The sequence below is a fragment of the Castor canadensis genome, chromosome 4 (assembly GCF_047511655.1).
Source record: "Castor canadensis chromosome 4, mCasCan1.hap1v2, whole genome shotgun sequence".
In the NCBI taxonomy this organism is placed as follows: Eukaryota; Metazoa; Chordata; class Mammalia; order Rodentia; family Castoridae; genus Castor; species Castor canadensis.
In genome coordinates this window covers 78,019,771-78,037,522 of record NC_133389.1, presented here as the reverse complement: position 1 = coordinate 78,037,522, position 17,752 = coordinate 78,019,771, and the positions used below count along the sequence as shown (strand labels likewise).

Here is a 17,752-nt window from a genome sequence, read left to right as displayed (position 1 = left end):
CCAGTTTTTATATCCTGGGTGAAGTTAAGAGCTTAAGGTATTATGGGGCATTGGGATAGGTTGAGGTTTGGTGGGGAGGAGCTCGGGGTAATATGGATCTGTAGGATAGGTCAGGACCCATTGCCTGCCAGCAGGAGTTGCCAGGGTAATCATGAAGGGAAGGAGGGGATGGAGTGGAAAGTGAGCAGAGAGTCCTTGATCGCCATGGGGTGGCTGCCCACAGGCCAAACATCCCAGACTCTTTGGTATAGGAGTGCAGAATCAGTTCTGGCTACTTCCTGCTGAAAGGGGGCGAAGTTAGGGGCTAGGGATGTTTTGGGCCACTTGACTGGTACAGCCGGACCCCATGGGGAGGAGCTGGCAGTCATGAATCCTGGAGCATCATCTGGTTGAACGTTACCAGAGTTAATTGGTATATGAGTGAAATCGATCTGTCAATCTTTACCGGGCTGGCTACCATGGAGTTGGTGGAGGGATTGGCGGAGATGGAGTCTGCCATGGGGGTTTGCTTGACAGCAAACAGAGCAGGCCTCCTGGACCCAATGGATGGTGGATTGGAGGCCCCTGGGGTGAAACAAGGGTTCCAGGAAGGAGAGAAGGGCCTTGGCTGGGGAGACCCAGTATCCCTTAGAGGCTAGAAAGTTAAGGAGGTTGGCTGTTCCCGTTTCAGAGTCCTGCTGGAAGGGGGAGCACAGAAGGAGGTCATCGACATATTGTAGAAGTGTACTGGGTTTCTGAAATAGGAAATTGGGGTCTACAGGGATATTTTTTAGGGTCCTTAAGAGAAATGTTGATGGGCAAGTGGTGTGTAGCCACAACTGGGACTGAGATGTCCCAGACAATGGGGTTGACCAGAAGAGAAAAGGTGGGTGGAGCAGGTTTAGGAAGTGAAGGGGCTAGGTGGCTGGCTGAGGCCAGAAGGAGTGGGAAATTAGAGGTTCTGGTAGGTGGGGAGGGATGATTATGGAGGCCCCAAGCTTTGTTACAATATTTCGACCTAGAAATGCGGCACGGCAGGATGGGATGATAAGGAAAGAGTGTGGAAATATAATACCTCTAGCAGAGCAAGTAAGGGACAGAGTTTTGTATGAGCAGAAGGGAAAGCCGTCAATTCCCATAACAGAGACTGATGAAGGAACTGTTAAATCCGAGTGGGCAGGCAGCAGAGAATAGGTAGTCCCCATGTCCAAGAGCAAGGAGATGGACTTACCCACTTCCTGGAGCATGATCCTGGGCTTAGTGAGGGTGATTGGGGTCCCTGAGTCAAGGTGTTGTCAATCTTCTGCCAGTCCGAGAAAGTCAGGGATCTGGTTAGCTGGTGGGGCTGACCCTCCACAAGGAGCCATAGGGGGTAAGCCCTGTCCAGGACAATCTGATCCCCAGTGACCCATCTGTTTGTATTTTGGGCAGGGTTTAGTTGGAGGTCTCGGGTTGGGGCACTGGTGAGTCTGGTGGCCTTCCTTGGCACATTTGAAGCATGCCCCCAGAGGAGCTGATGGGAGGGTTCAGGTTCCTCCTTTGACTCAGGGCTGTATTTAGCCGGTCGCAGGGCTGCCACCAAGGCTTGGGTTTGGAGGGCCACCTTTTGTTGGAGGTGTTTTTTGGTGGGTTGATTCTGCTGCCTCTTTTCGGGCATTAAAACTTTAAATGCCATTTTCATCAGATTCTGTATAGGGGTTTGAGGGCCATTTTTGGCCTTTTTTAGTTTAGCTCTAATATTTGGTGTGGACTGAGATATAAAATGTCCAGCCAGGATTGGTGCCCCAGCAGGGGAGGTAGGGTCTAATAAGGTATATTGGGTGAGGGCCTCCTGGAGGTGGTTAAGAAAAAGGGTCAGGAGGCTGTGAGGCCTCCACTGTGTAGGTCTTTGGCACATCTCTATGTCAGTGTCCCCGCCTGGGCTGACAACCCAGGGCTGCATGGGGCAGAGGGTTCCCCTTATACATGTTCCCTCCCTGAGTGCTGGGTTCTGAGGAAGCCTTGGAGAGTGGCCCTTCCTGCGTGTATCCCAAATATTTTCCAAGCACCCCTTGATGTTTTCAGGGAGGGGGTAGAAAAGAGGATGTCTCCCCATCGCAGGAGTGGAGCTGGGCCCTGGTGGTGTGCTGTGACCTGGCTGGGCAGGCTCCTGAAGGAAGTGCACTCCACTGAGCCCTGTAGGAGGAGCTGTTACCCCAGCACAGGGATTCACATGTGCAGTGGCCAGGGCAACTGCAGCTTTTGGCAAGTCCAATGAGTTGGGTGTGGACTGAGGCTGACATGGAGGAGCCTGGGTGTGGAGGAGAGACAGGAGCCCCTAGCCTATAGTTCTCTGTTCCCATAATCACTGAGGATGACAGCCATGTGGAGGGGCCCTGGAGCCAGTGACCCTGCACAGTACCCAGACCTGGGCTTCAGGTAGCTGGCTTAGGGGCCTTATGTCCTTCCAGATCTCCTCTCTGTTCCTCTGCCTGGTAATGGAGTACAGTAATGGCAGCTTCCATAAGGTCATTGAGGAGAAGAAAAAGGAACATGGACTTGGACATGGACATGTCCTCACCTCTTGGAGAGGACAACGGAGAGGGGGTGGGGAAGGGTGGTGTGAGCTAGTGTAGGAGGCTATTGGGTATGTAGGAGGGCAGGGAGTAGGTGGAACAGTGGGTGTGGGAGGCAAGGCCAAAGGAGATGGCTACTTGGGTGGAGGAGGGGGAGGGCAAGGGAAAGCTGGATGTGACAATGAGGGTGGCTGTGGTTGGTGGTGTGGGAGGGGCGAGGAATTCAGTAGATTCAGATAAAGGAGAAGGGTTGGGGTATGGGGGAGGGGACCCAGAAGAATTGGGTGTTAGAAGGATATGGGAAGGGGAACATTGGAGGCACAGAGAGGGGCAAGAACACAGTTCCCAGAAGGCCTGTACATATGGGACCTCAGACCATCTATGGGTTTGACGGCAAAAAATTGTCAAGATCAGTGAGGATATTAAAATCAAAAGTGCCCTGTGGAGGCCATTATGAGTTGCTGTTTAAGGTGTATTGTGGCCATGCCATGGTGCAGTAGAAAATGAGCTGCTTGCGGTGGAGGTCTGGAGAGAGTCCCAAATTTTGAAGTTTGAGAGGAGACAGGACAAGGGAGTCCCCGAGTCTGGCTTGGATTGGGAGGACCCCATCCCTGAATTGTCAGAGAGTCTCAACCTTTAGAGAAGCATCCCTCACTAAAAGAGGAGACCCAGTTCAGAGGAGGCAGCCTGGACAGGGGAGACGTCTCTCCGAATGCCCAGGTGCGAGGAGAAGTGGAGGGGCTGATTCTGGCACAGCCGTGACTAGGACAGGGGCCTGAGGAGGAACAAAATGGGGGAGGAGACTCACCCAAGCCAGAGCCAGAGTGTCGATTAGGAGAGGAGGAAGGGCCTCAAGCCAGGGCCTGGCCCAGGGCCCCGACTGGCTGGAGTCAGGTGAGGCTTGCTTCTTCCCAGGTTTAGGCACCAAATGTTAGGTCAATGCTGATGGGAAGGCCAAATTGGAGCCAAACAATAAAGCAAGCAGGCTTTAAGCAGGCTTTATTGAGAGCACGCTCTCGGGCGAGGTTCACCATCCCCAAAGAGCAGGGCCGGAGAAATGGCAGCCCAGTTTTTATATCCTGGGTGAAGTTAAGAGCTTAAGGTATCATGGGGCATTGGGATAGGTCGAGGTTTGGTGGGGAGGAGCTTGGGGTAATATGGATCTGTAGGATAGGTCAGGACCCATTGCCTGCCAGCAGGAGTTGCCATGGTAATCATGAAGGGAAGGAGGGGATGGAGTGGAAAGTGAGCAGAGAGTCCCTGATCGCCATGGGGTGGCTGCCCACCAGCCAAACATACACCAGTTCATAATTTACCAAATAAAATATGACTAACAAAGTTCACAAAATAGATGGTGGTTTGTGGAAAAGACTTTTACCCAATTAAGTACAAGGAAAGTTACAAACCAGACCTCCACTTTCTAAAAATAAGAAGTTTACTCAGTCTTAGAAAACTACAAGCTAGCAAATGTACAGCGAGCTGGCTGGTGCTAACACCACAGTTGAGACAGTGTCTTTAAAAGGGTCTTTTTAAAAGCCTGTTACCAAGGCAGATTCTGGTCACTTGCTACTTTCAAAGCCAAAAACACAATACAAGGTCTGACCATTTCCCCAGGTCATGCTTACTAGTTTGTCTTTATGTACATTTATATACATTTAAGTGCTAGGTAAAAGTCTTGTGGTAAAATTTCCAGTACTACCATGTTTAAAACGTTGAGCTTTTCTACTGTGCTGCCAAAAATTGATAACAATTTCAAGTGTAATAGTGCAAATTCCTCTGCGAGATCTACTGCAGAGAAAGTTCTTTGAAATACAGATTTTCCTTAAAGGGACTGATGTAAAAATTTAGATATCATGTCTGGGAGAAACTGAAACTGCCCTAGGACTTCAGTCCCTAGCAAATAAAGTTATCATTTACTTGGACTCACAGGCTATTCAATCATTGAAAGGTACTGTCCAAACTATGGCACTGTTACTTAAAAAAGTTTTTTTTACCATTTTATCTTGTGCCAGATCTTCACAGCTGTGACATGGTTTAAATTCCATAATCCATCCCCAAGAGGAGCCCACCCAAAGCAAAAATCAAATTTTATCCATCCATTATAAGATGATCCATCCATAGACCATATCTTAACCCGATACAGTCATCATATTGTAGTTTTTGGAAGGGCTTGTTCTGCTCAAGAGAAGTTCCTCCTTACAGCTGATTCTGCTGTCTACCATTTGCATGTTGCTGCTGTTTTGAGTGTTACCTCCTGCTGGTGAGGCTTCATACAGCACACAGATGGGGCCATCCTCTGGATTCTGTAGGACACTTCATAGGGGTCAACCCAGAGAGTGAGTTCACTTGGGAGAAGTCTGAACAGCTCCTGACTGCTCAGTCTAATCCGCTGGGCTGCCTGTCCAATCAGAGGATCCATTTTATGGTTGATGCGAATACAACGTAACCTGATCCCTTGCACGGCCTTTCTGGGAACCAGTGATGTTTATAAAGTTCTGCCAGCAGCTCCTGCAGGCTCTGGCTGAAGGTCTGCAGCTGTCGCTCTCTCGTGAGCCCCTTGGTGCCGAGGAACTTGGAGATGAAGGACACGGCGGCTGCGATCTCGCCTATCATGGTGGCTGCGATCTCGCCTATCATGGTGGCTGCGATCTTGCATATCATGGTGGCAGCCAGGGTGTAGAAGGGATGCATGGGGGCGGCCGGCGGGGGCGCCCCCGACTGTGGAGCGGCCACCCCGGGCTCCCTCACAGACCAGAAGGCTGCGAGGAAAAGAGGGTATGAGGAGCGGACTGGCTACTTTTTTTCCCCTTTCTTTAGAGTAAGAAAAAGTTATTTTCGAGACAGGAGGTGGCAGGAGAGAGAAAGAAACGAGCGATGGCGGCCTGGTCACATCGCTCAGACCTCCCCAGCCACCTCTGCGTCCAGCTCTGTAGCCTCCCTCCGAAGACCCCAAGAGTTACATTTCCAGCTCCGAGGGGCAAAGACTTCTCTTTGTTTAAAGTATGTTTTACTCGACCCTCTTGGAGTAAGTTATAATGGGATCCTATTCACAATTTACATGGTCAGTTCCAAGTATAATTATCCTGTAAGATTACTATATATCATCTAGCTGGACTGCATAATTAAATGCCTGAAGTGAATATCTTATAAAGAGAAAATAGTTATTTAGTTCACAGTTTTGTAAGTTTAAAATCTAAATGGTTTAACCCAGGCTTGGTGGTAGCTGATCCTTGATTGCTTCACTTTGGGCATGTGTGATAATGACAGCAGTGCAGGTTGGGAGAAAGTAAGTGATTACATCTCATACTAGAATATATATAGAGAGATGATCCCACAGTTCACTTCAAATGCAACCAACAATGACACCAGTTCCTAAAACTTCTACCACCTACCAGTAGTGCCACCCATGGGACCAAGTCTTCAACCATGGACCTTTGAGGGATCCAGTATCCAAGCCATAGCAATACTTACATTTTCTCCTCTTGGAAAATTGATGGGACCTGTCGATGTACACCACAACAAGTGCTATGCATGCATAATATATATCCAAGTCCTCTCATAAACTTTTTTGTATGGAAAAATTGTTGATGTTAGAAAGGATCTGGTATTTTCTCATGATCACATTGTATACCTTGTTAACAAAAATATCTAAAGTAGGCTTTAACAAAACACAGACTAAGATGACCCCAGACCAAACACTAGTTTTTCCCAAGGCAGCAGTTTCTTGTTGCCAGCAACAAGCATAGTTCCCCAAATCACTGAGAAATACTTTCCAAGACCCCAGTAGATGACTAAACCCACAGATATACGTGAGTTTTCCTATATACATATACCTATGACAAGTTTAATTTCTAAATTAGGAATACTAAAAGATGAACAGAAGTAATAAATTATAATGTTTACTGCAATAAAAGTAATCTGAATATAATTGTACTTCTCTCAAATATATTGTTATACTCCACTCACTCTTCCTCTTTCCCTTCTCCTTCTCCCTCTCTCTCTGCTTCCCTTCCCATTCCCCCTTCTTTCGTCTTCTTCCTCCTCCTCCTTCTTCTTCATTCTGCCTCCTCCTCCTCCTTCTTCCTTTTCTTTTTCTTTCTTTCCTCCTCCTCCTCTCCTCCTCCTCCTTCTTCTTCTTCCTCTTCCTTCTTCTCCCCTCCTCCTCCTTCTCTTCTTCCTCCTTCTCTTTCTTTCTTTCTTTTTCAATGTGATGCTTAGGATGAAACCCAGGGCCCTATGTATGCAAAGCAAATGTTCTACCGCTGAGCTATCTCTTCTAGTAACATTTCTTCTTGAGACAATGTGAAATGATAGAATGCTCCGCATGATGTCATGTAATGAGGTGAATGAAGAACATTAGATTACTGTTAAGGGCTACTTAAAGTAAGCATTACAATGTCAAACAGTTGGACTGATAACAAAGATGGCCAGTAAGTAAGTAATAAGCAGGTAGTGTATACAGTGTGGATAGGCTGAACAAAGGGGTGACTCATGACCTAGGCAAAACAGAGCCAAGCACCATGATATTTCAGCACCATACTCAGAGTCACACACAATTTAAATTTTTGAATTACTTATTTCTGGCATATTTCATTTAATATTTCGGACTAAGTTGACTATGGATAACTGAAACCACTGAAAATAAAACTGAATAAGGAGGGAACTCTACTCTGGTTTTCTCTCTCTCTCTTTCTCTCTCTCTTTTTTTTCTCTCTCTCATCTTTATTCTCTCTGTCACTGAGCCCACATAACTTGTAATTCACATTGATCCTTTGTCTATATTACAGTTGTACTTTGATGACATTTATGATGAAAGACCAAGCATTCAAGGAAACTTCAAGTTTCAACAGCCTTTTTGGAGACCATTTTGCAGTCTTTGCCATCTATTTAAGGACTTTCCTTCCTCCAGAGTTCATCAACCTTTTCAGATCAGCATATTTCAGATGTTTCCTATGGAAACATCTACTGATGTAGACTTTTCTCTTCTTCATGGAGGTAGTCACAGTTACCTCTATGTTTTGATTATGCTGTATCTCCTGTGGAGCAAAAGAATTAATCTGCCTAGTGCATTCTTTAGTATGCCTCACAGATCTGCTGCTCTCCAGTACATACTAATACACAGTGAAAATTTCTTTTCTGGATTTCTGTGGCTCCTTAACCTGCAAGGATATGGGAAAAACACACAGGCAACAATCAGTTTAAAGACATCCATTTGGGAGTAGGTGGTGGTGCTCTTAATCAAAGTATGAATATACCCTGAAATGACCTGCATTCAGTCTGAGAGGAAACCTTTGCCAGGTAACTGAATACAGATTCTTGGGCTCGTCCCTTTATGGACCCACCTTAGCACTTGTACCTGTAGTTTTGTATGTAAATTTAATTTCTCAGACTCCAAGATGCTTAAGGAAAGGGACAGGTCATTTTTTAAACAATGCCATCAGAGTCTGAATCATAGTGTACTTTAACAACTATTTGTTGACTAAGTAAGTAAATAGAGTGATAACCTTTCAAAAAGTAGAAAGCATGATATAATCATGAGTCTTATTTGGTGTACTGAAGTTGTAAAATAAGTATTTTCTAAATACTGAATAAATTTAATTCATATACATGTACTCAAATATGTATATTTTTACTTAGATTATTAATGGTTCATATGGATGAATACATAGCTAAGCTCATGCAGATATCTCCTCCACCTATTACCTTTATTACCTGTATTATTTCCATTTAAATGTATAATTTTAACTATAGAGAGTAAACTAGGAATCTTAAAGTTAAGTAACATAAAGATTTTCCACCAAATTTTCCTTCTCTTACTAGTGGTCAGTTATCTCTGTGCATCAATCTCTGAATGTGTACAGATATCTTTATCAGTCACATATTACTTTATGAACATAGGTCTTTAAAATTGAGAAATCAGCTTGGCAAGTAAAAATAAAGATGGCATGAGGAGAGGGAGGGAGAGAGGAAAGGAGGGAAGAGAGGGAAGGAAGGAAGGAAGGGAAAAAGAGAGGGAGGAAAGGAAAGGAGGGAGGGAGGAAAGGGAAGGAGGGAGGGGGGAAAGGGAAGGAAGGAGTGAACTTACTTGCATTTACCTTTATCTCTATTTCATATCAAAACCATGTCAAGATCCAAGATGGTGATGGAGACAGAGCCGTGGACTTTGTGAGCTCCTGACCCAGAGATCCTGCCAAAAAGCTGGAGACACACTTGGCTGAGTATTAATATTGTAACCCAGCTAATACCAAGTTTCTCTCTCCAGGGAGAAAAATGGTACCTAGTGGAAATATGGGAGGAAGAAAAAGGGATGGAAACCATTCTCCCCCCAAAAATAAAGTAGTATAGGATTTAGAACAAAATGAAAAAAATGGATACCCAGATCCAGACTCCAACAGAACAAAAATAAACTATACCAAGGAACCCAATGGAGAACACAAGAACATCCTGAAAGAAGAAATTCTACAAGTAATTAATGAGAATTTCATAGAGATGCTACTAGACATGGTCAACCAAATCATACAGGAGGCACTCAAGAAATTCTAAGACAAAAAAACTAAAGAATGTGAGAAAGCACAGAAACCAATAAATGAAATCATAGGAGCCCTAAACAAACACCCAAATGAAACAAAGATCACCATAAGCAGAGAGATAAATGAATTAAGGGCAAAAATTGACAATATTAAAGAAGTAACCCATGATACAGAAAACCTCCGAAAAAAGAATGAAACAGAAATACAAAACAAAATGGAAGGCCATTCCAGCAGAATAGAGCAAATAGAAGACAGAACCTCAGAATTTGAAGATGAAATGGCAATTAAAGGAAAAACCGAAGAACTATTAGTTAAACAACTCAAGACCTATGAAAAGAAAATGTAAGAACTCACTGACTCCCTTCAAAAGACCAAACCTGAGACTCATGGGCATTGAAGAAGGAGAAGAGGTGCAACTGAAAGGAATGCATAATATATTCAACAAAACGATAACAGAAAATTTCCCAAATCTAGAGAAAACCTTGCCCATTCTGGTACAGGAAGCCTCCAGAACACTGAACAGACCTGACCAAAATAGAACTATCCCACAACATATTATTAAAACAACAAGTACAGAAACTACAGAAAGAATATTGAAGGCTATAAGAGAGAAAAAACAAATAACATACAAAAGTAAACCCATCAAAATCACAGCAGACTTCTCAACAGAAACATTAAAAGCAAGAATAACATGGAGTGAGATCTTCCAAGCACTGAATGAAAATAACTTCAAGCCTAGGATACTTTACCCAGCAAAACTATCATTCAAAATAGATGAAACAATGAAAATCTTCCATGATAAGCAGAAATTAAAACAATATATGAACACCAAGCCACCAGTACAAAAAATTCTCCAAGGAATTCTGCACACAGATAATGAAAGCAAACAAAACCATGAAAGGGCAGGCAATATGAAACCATAGGAGTAAAAAAGGCAAGACAGCAAAGAGTAACATTGATTCAGCTACACTTAGTCAAACTCTTTATCAACAAAGACAACTACATAACAGAGATCACCAAACTGAGATGGAATATATGAAAACAATTCCATTTACAATAGCCTAAAAAAAAAATCAAATACCTAGGAGTAAATTTAACAAAAGATGTGAATGAACTCTACAAGGAGAATTACTAACACCTGACAAAAGAGATCAAGGAAGACTACAGAAGATGGAAAGATCTCCCATGCTCATGAGTCAGTAGAATCAACATAGTAAAAAAGGCTCTAGCAATCTACATGTTTAATGCAATTCCCATCAAAATCCCAATGACTTTCATCACAGAGATTGAAAAATCTACTCTACAGTTCATTTGGAAACACAAGAGACCATGAATAGTGAAGGCAATACTCAACAAAAAAAGCAATGCTGGAGGTATCACAATACCTGACTTCAAACTATATTACAAAGCAATAGCAATAAAAACAGTATAGTACAGGCATAAAAACAGACATGAAGACCAGTAGAACAGAACAGAAGATCCAGATATGAATCCACACAACTTTACCCACCTCATTTTTGATAAAGGTGCCAAAAATATACAATGGAGAAAAGACAGCCTCTTCAACAAATGTTGCTGGGAAAAGTGGTTATCCATCTGCAAGAAACTGAAACTAGATCCATGTCTATCACCCTGTACTAGTATCAACTCAAAATGGATCAAGGACCTAAATATCAGACTTGAAACTTGAAAGTTACTACAGGAAGGAGCGGGAAACACTCTGGAACTAATAGGTGTAGGCAAGGACTTCCTCAATACAAGCCCAGCACCCCAGCAACTAAAAGAAAGGATGGACAAATGGGACTTCATAAAATTAAAAAGCTTCTGCACAACAAAAGAAATGGTTTCTAAACAGAAGAGACTACCCACGAGTGGGAGAAAGTATTCACAGCTATACATTAGACATGGGACTGATAACCAGATTATATAGGGAACTTAAGAAACTAAACTCTCCTAAAATCAATGAACCATTAAAAATGGGCAAATGAATTTAATAGAACTTTCTCAAAAGAAGAAATTCAAATGGCCAAAAAAGCACATGAAAAAATTCTCACCAGCTCTAGCCATAAAGGAAATGCAAATCAAAACCACACTAAGATTCCACCTTACCCCTATTAGAATAGCCATCATCAAAATACTACCAACAACATGTGTTGGCGAGGATGTGGGGGGGAAAAGGAACCCTAATCCACTGCTCGTGGGAATGCAAGCTAGTGCAACCGCTCTGGAAAAAAATTTGGAGACTTTTTAAAAATCTAAGCATAGACCTGCCATATGATCCAGCAATCCCACTCCTGGGGATATACCCAAAGGAATGAAACACAGATTACTCCAGAGGCACTTGCACACCCATGTTTATTGGAGCACTATTCACAATAGCCAAGTTACAGAAACAACCAAGATGCCCCACTATTGATGAGTGGATCAAGAAAATGTGGCACTTGCACACAATGGAATTTTACTCAGCCATGAAGAAGAATGAAACCTTATCATTTGCAGGTAAATGGATGGAACTAGAGAACATCATTCTAAGCAAGGACAGCCAAGCTCAGAAGACCAAAAATTGTATGTTCTCCCTCATATGCAGACTTTAGATCTAGGGCAAATGCAGCAATGTGGTTGGACTGGGACCACATGACAAGGGGAAAGCACTTATGGGTGATATAGAAATAGGTAGAAAACCCAAACCATGAAAGCGTTTGATGTCCCCACTTCAGAGGAGCTAATACAGAAACCTTAAAGCTACAGAGGTTATCATGAGAAGGGGATCAATAACCAGTGCAAAGATCAGTTAGAGATGAATCAACATGAGTCATAGCACGTGTATATGAAAGCAATGCTAGGAATATTTCTGGCTAGTTATCCTTAACTCAACTAGCAAAAACACTTTGTCTTCCTCATTATGCTTGTCTATTTTCTTCAACAAAACTAGTGATAAATGCAGAACAGGACCTGCCTGGAACTGAGGGGGGAAAGAGGGAGATGATGGGGATGGCAAGGGGAAGAAATGACCCAAACAATATGCACATATGAATAAATGAATTTTAAAAAGATGGCATGAAATTTGTAGGCGAGAGAATCAATATAGCCATAATAACCTTTATGCATCCCATTCCAAGAAGCTGCACTCATCCTATTAGCATCACCAACTAGTGAGAGCTGCAGCAGCTGCTGGGCACTGCTACTAATCCCATCATTACCCTTATTGGTGGTGGGAGATGCAAGACTGTCCAAAGTGTCTCATTAAATTAGTCTTTCATGCTTAATTTAAACAGATTGAATAGTAAAATAAAAATAATGACACCAATTAGAGTCTATGATTGGCATTTTCAGAAAGATTTGACATTTTTCTTGGGAATACAGAAATACATGTGACAAAATATACCAGAATTATGCAAATATCCCACAGATACTTACATAGAGCTTGTACTCAAATTCTAGTGCCTATCCTTCTGCTGCCTCCAGAGTTCTGGGTGACAATATGTTGGTTACTTGCCAATTGTGTTTTACTTCTTTGCCTTGTAGCCTGCTTCCTTCCTCATCACTCACTCTGCTCCCACAGATATATATCATATTTTCTTCTTGACTACTCTCCACACTGATTTGACATTCACAGTGCTTTTCCCCTCAAGCTTCCAGGAGGTACATGCAATAGCTGGTGCCAGCAATGCTTTCAGCAGGCAATCCACAAGTTCTGTTGTGATGGATTTATTGCTGTAAAGTGTGTCTATACTTCATAGACAAGCTACGAGAACAAATGGATTTGAGAGATTGAAAGACAGAGCATATTTCCTCATCCTGAATTAACAAACAAAAGAATCCCTCTGTAAATCTGTGTCACCTATCATATTTTCTTTAAACAACCTTTTTGACCCTCAGTGACACAAAGCACTGAAATTCTGCTGTCATGCTGTGTAAGGCAGTAAATCTCTATAAATGTGGCACTTACTAGGTAGGCATGTTTACTGTACATTGTCTCAAGATCTTAAATATTCACAAACTTTAACATTCAAATAAAATTTGTCTTATATAACTTAACTGTTCCTTGCTTACCTTCCTTCCTCCCTTTTAAAGAAAACACATAATGCTTCTTTCTTTTGCTTGAATGAGTCTCAACTAAGCGTCCCTATTCTCTAAAACTCTGATAGGAACATTTAGCATGGTGTGGCCAGTACAATTCTGCTGCTTTGCCTCTAACCTCACCAGCTTCTGGACTCCTACAGGGCATCGCTTCTCAAGAATTGAACGGAATGATTGCCACATACTTTATGATCAGCTAGTACTCTGTGAGCACTAAGTAAAAACTGACTTCATAAGCCTCATGTAATTATTAGTGTCAAACTATCTTAATTTTTCATCTGAAGTTTATTTCTTCATGTTACTCTAATTAAGAAATATTCCTTCTTAAAGTTGTCTCCTCCATGAATACTAACTCCTCCATTTTCTCCTATTTCCTTAAGTCCTTTAAATCCAGAACCCATTTCTTGCCACCAGCAGGGGAGTAATGGAGTAATGACTGAACTGGTGTATCTTGATGAGCAGGTGGCACACTAGTGTTTGAGAGGGAAATGAAAAATGGATTAGAATGGAAATCTGGCATTGTGCATTTTCATTTCATTTAATCAAAAGTGGTATTAATTTATTCCTGTTAATAAATTCTTGTGAAATAGATTCTCAATTAAAATAGTATAGCTGATGGGGGGAAATTAATATTTTGGATGGGCAAATTACTAAAAGTTGAAGTCTTCCCCTGCTTGGAATATCACTCTACTACTTGGTGGTAATTACCTTTATCAACTATATATCAGTTAAGGTAATATTCTGAATTTTCAGTTAGTGTGTGATCTAGTCCAAATATTATTTTTCCTTTTCTATGTGTCTTGCAAGGTAACTCTTTCATAGTCTCACTATAACAAGGAAAACTTTTCTTAACATGGCATCTTTAGACACTGTAGTTTTTCAGTGGTACTTTTGAAAGGTTAAGTTTAGAAGTCTTTGCAGTATTCAGGTATATCTAGTGAATACACATTAAATGAAATATTCATACAATTATAATTTATTTTCTCTTTCTTGTCTATTTGCATAACAAAATAACATCTCTTTTTTAAACAAATTCTTCTCTTCTCCCATTAAATTTGCCATATTTTTTTCTTTTCTGTGGCCAACATCTCTTTTTGTGTAAACAATATAATGACACACCTATATTACATGTCCATTTTTTGCTCTTATCCAGTGACTTCCAAATGTCATTCCTGAAATGTCATCATTAGGGGTGGAGAAAGTGGATATTTTTAAATTGAGAGAATCTCTCCAAACTTCCTTGCAAAATAAAATTGTTTGATGCCATTTAAATAACATTTTCTGCTTAATTAGAGCAACATAATTTAATATAGATTTTTTTCTGAATAAGATGGTGTAGCTTTAACCACATTCATATGCAATTCCATTTGCCATCTGACTATGACACAATACAGAAAGATGAAGAAATAATGTGCAAGTGCCACAACTTAGTGGTCTGTGATTGTGGATGAAAAGAGGTAAACAGTGCTTACAGAACCATCTGATACAGTGTTAGCATCTAGATATGTTTGCAAACACACTGGCTATCATTATTTTAGAGGCAGTATGCAAAGCTAGATTAGCACCATCTCTTAGACAAAATAATGTGATTTATGAGTTACTTAAGGAATGCATGTTTCCAAGGGAAGTCTTTCTTAGTTTTCTTTCTTAGTTTTTTTTCTATTTTCTTAAAGTTCATGTTATTGCTTAGTAATTGGCAATATATGGAGAGAAGGAACAACTATGCAAATTAAGGGAAGCGTTTAGATAACAAGTCATACTGGTGTAATCATATTACCTCTTGTGTCTACTAAATGTACCATACAAAAGTTTAGAAATTATGTGAAAGTTTTTTAGAAGTAGAAGTATCCTAGGGCACAAGCAAAAGAAACCACAGTATACCTCATTTCTTTAGCCATCTCTGACTTGTTTTCTAGTTGGATAGGGTCATAGTTAGGGCATGGCTCAAGGGCAGCATAAGATTGGATGTCCTGACATTAACCTGCCCAGTGGAATATGAATTCCTTCATCCATCAAGATTCATGAACACGTAACTCAAAAGTTCAGAACATATCTCACTCAGTCCTTTCTCCAATTTCATGTTCATGATGATGCTATAATTGACAAAAAAAGACTACCTTAAAATAATGCAAAGGTAGATTTAAATCTGAACTTATTTTAAACAGCATTTGTGATGATGAAAAGGACAAGTGAGGACCATCTGTAACCTGAAAGTACTCTCAAGGAACTAGAGTTAGTCCAGAGATCATACTTCTCAACAAATTGTTAGCCTTAATATCATAATCTCTTGTATTTCAATTTATAGTTTCTTCTCTGTCACTAAACTTCCCATGTACTGTGGCAAAGGAGGGCTTAGTTTTTCTTATTCTTCTTATTAATGGTACAATTCATTGTTTGTGTTAGATAGGCAATGCACTGTTATTCTGAAAACAGAAGATGTTTCAAAATATGGGACTAATTGAATTTCTAGTGTAAATCTAATTATATATTTTTTTATTGAGCATCTACTATGTTGTAATTGTCATACTAGGCTCCTTGCATTTAATTTAAAATGTAAAAGAACAGATAAAATTGTGACCAGAAATTCAAAATCTGTGTTTTCAGTTGGTTTGAGTTTAAAAAGATGAATTCAATATTGACAGCTTTGAGGGAAGATGGTTACATCCATGTATTTCTACACTGACTTCTATGCCTACTTAGAGTCAAAATTAATTAGCTGGGTGTGGTAGTATACAGCTATAATCCCGGCACTAGGGAAGCTAAAGCAGTAGTTGCAAATTTGTAGCTAGACTGGGTCACACATCAAAATTAACACAGCACTGGACATAGAATGCAGTATTCTGAGAGATGTGTTATAATAAAAGAATACACATCTGAAGTATAAATTTTCATATTATAAAGATACTTGAAAATAAGTTTCCAAAACACAAAAAATAAAGGGAAAGATAGGAAAAATTAAAAAAAAAAGAGAGAAAAGAACAATAGTCATTTATCAATCCTAATGGCTCAATATTTTTATTTCTGTTTCCTCCTCTCAAATATCTCTTATTTTTAAAGTGCTTAAAATATGCTCACAAAATAATAGGATTTTTCTTCATACTGAGTGCACATTTAAAATTTTTAATCCATTTATTGTGAAAGAAACATTCTTATTGGGTGCTGATGGTAATCTAAATTTATATATATTTATTGGTTAAGCAATAGATATTGATATTTATATTTAAAATACTTTTTCCATCAGGAGCTTCCTGGAAAGATGGCAGATGAGGGACATCACCTGTCATCTCCCCTCCTAGATGCACCTTATTAAACAGCTATTGTAACACCTAACTCCCTGTATAACAGCTAGGGTCATCAGTGCTAGTGGCAAAGTAATTTGGATTCCATCAGCATCATATAAGTTTACCAGTAACCATGGGTGAACACAAATTCAAGGACCCTGATGTGGAAGCCATGGCACAGAAGGCATGGTGTAGACTCTATAAGGCAGAGTCTTTAAGGCAGTAGAGAAACTAGTGAAAGAAATTTCAGGTAATGGGCCTGCCCACATCAACTATGTCACAGAAACCCCCACAAAGAAAAAGTATAGTCCTGAGGTCTGGCTGAGCATTGCTAACAGTTACAACTCCATGTAGGAAATCAGAGCTGTGTGGACCTAAGGCGTGAGATGAGAAGAACAGGAGACAATGTGCCTATGGACAGAACAACAGATGGCAAGTTGACGGGGACCTAAGAGAAAGAAGAAGCCACAAGAGTCCAGAGTCCATGAGCATTCACGGGAGACTGTATTCATATCTCCAAACCTCCCCCATTCACTCACACACACATCATGGGAAAAACCAGCCCATGGCTGTGAGTAGTGAACATTCCAGACTATAGCTCCAACTAGGTTGCCACCTAACGGAGTGAAAGACTTGGATGATGGGGAAAAAAGAACAATAACAACAATGGGAAAACCAGCTGTTCTGGAAAATAATTAAAAATTATGATTTTTTTGTGTTAATTTGCTTTTATTGCTTTTTTATTTTTTGTACATTTGATTTGGGTAATTTTTTACTCTCCCTTTTCTTTTTAGTTCTGCTATTCCTCCCTTTTCTTTGCAGTCAATATTTGCCAGCTATGACACCTACCTTTCAGTATTCAATCTTAAGCCATACCTTCTTCTTCCCTCTCTTATCTACTTTTCCCATTTACACTTTCCTTCCATCTATACTTAAAACAACTCCTTCACTCATGTTTGCTTCTATCTCTATTTTGCCATCCATAATTCTTCGCTATATGCACACAGGTAATTAGATTGTTGTATTGTTGTCTTATTTGTTTGCTTGCTTTTCTTCTTTCTTCATAATTCTTTCTTCATCAGGACTGCATTAATTGTTTTTTTTTAACCTGTATCATTCAGTTTTTTCATTAACCCCTTATATTCACCTTAGCCACCACCCCTTCCTGCTGTATAACACCATATATCTTGTAGTATTCATGAACATTTCTCCATCTCCTTCCTGTTACCACCTTTACTAATTAAGGTTTTTTTAGAACATGAAGATTTTATACTCCTATATTCCTTTAAAGATGCTAGAGCAATAGTGGTGATTGACCTTCATTAGG

General features: G+C 40.7%; 1 pseudogene; it reads right to left on the bottom strand.

Annotated features, from left to right (window-relative positions):
- Positions 1-3,830: 3,830 nt before the first annotated feature.
- LOC109677536 (protein BTG1 pseudogene) lies at positions 3,831-5,466 on the bottom strand (annotated as a pseudogene).
- Positions 5,467-17,752: the final 12,286 nt, after the last annotated feature.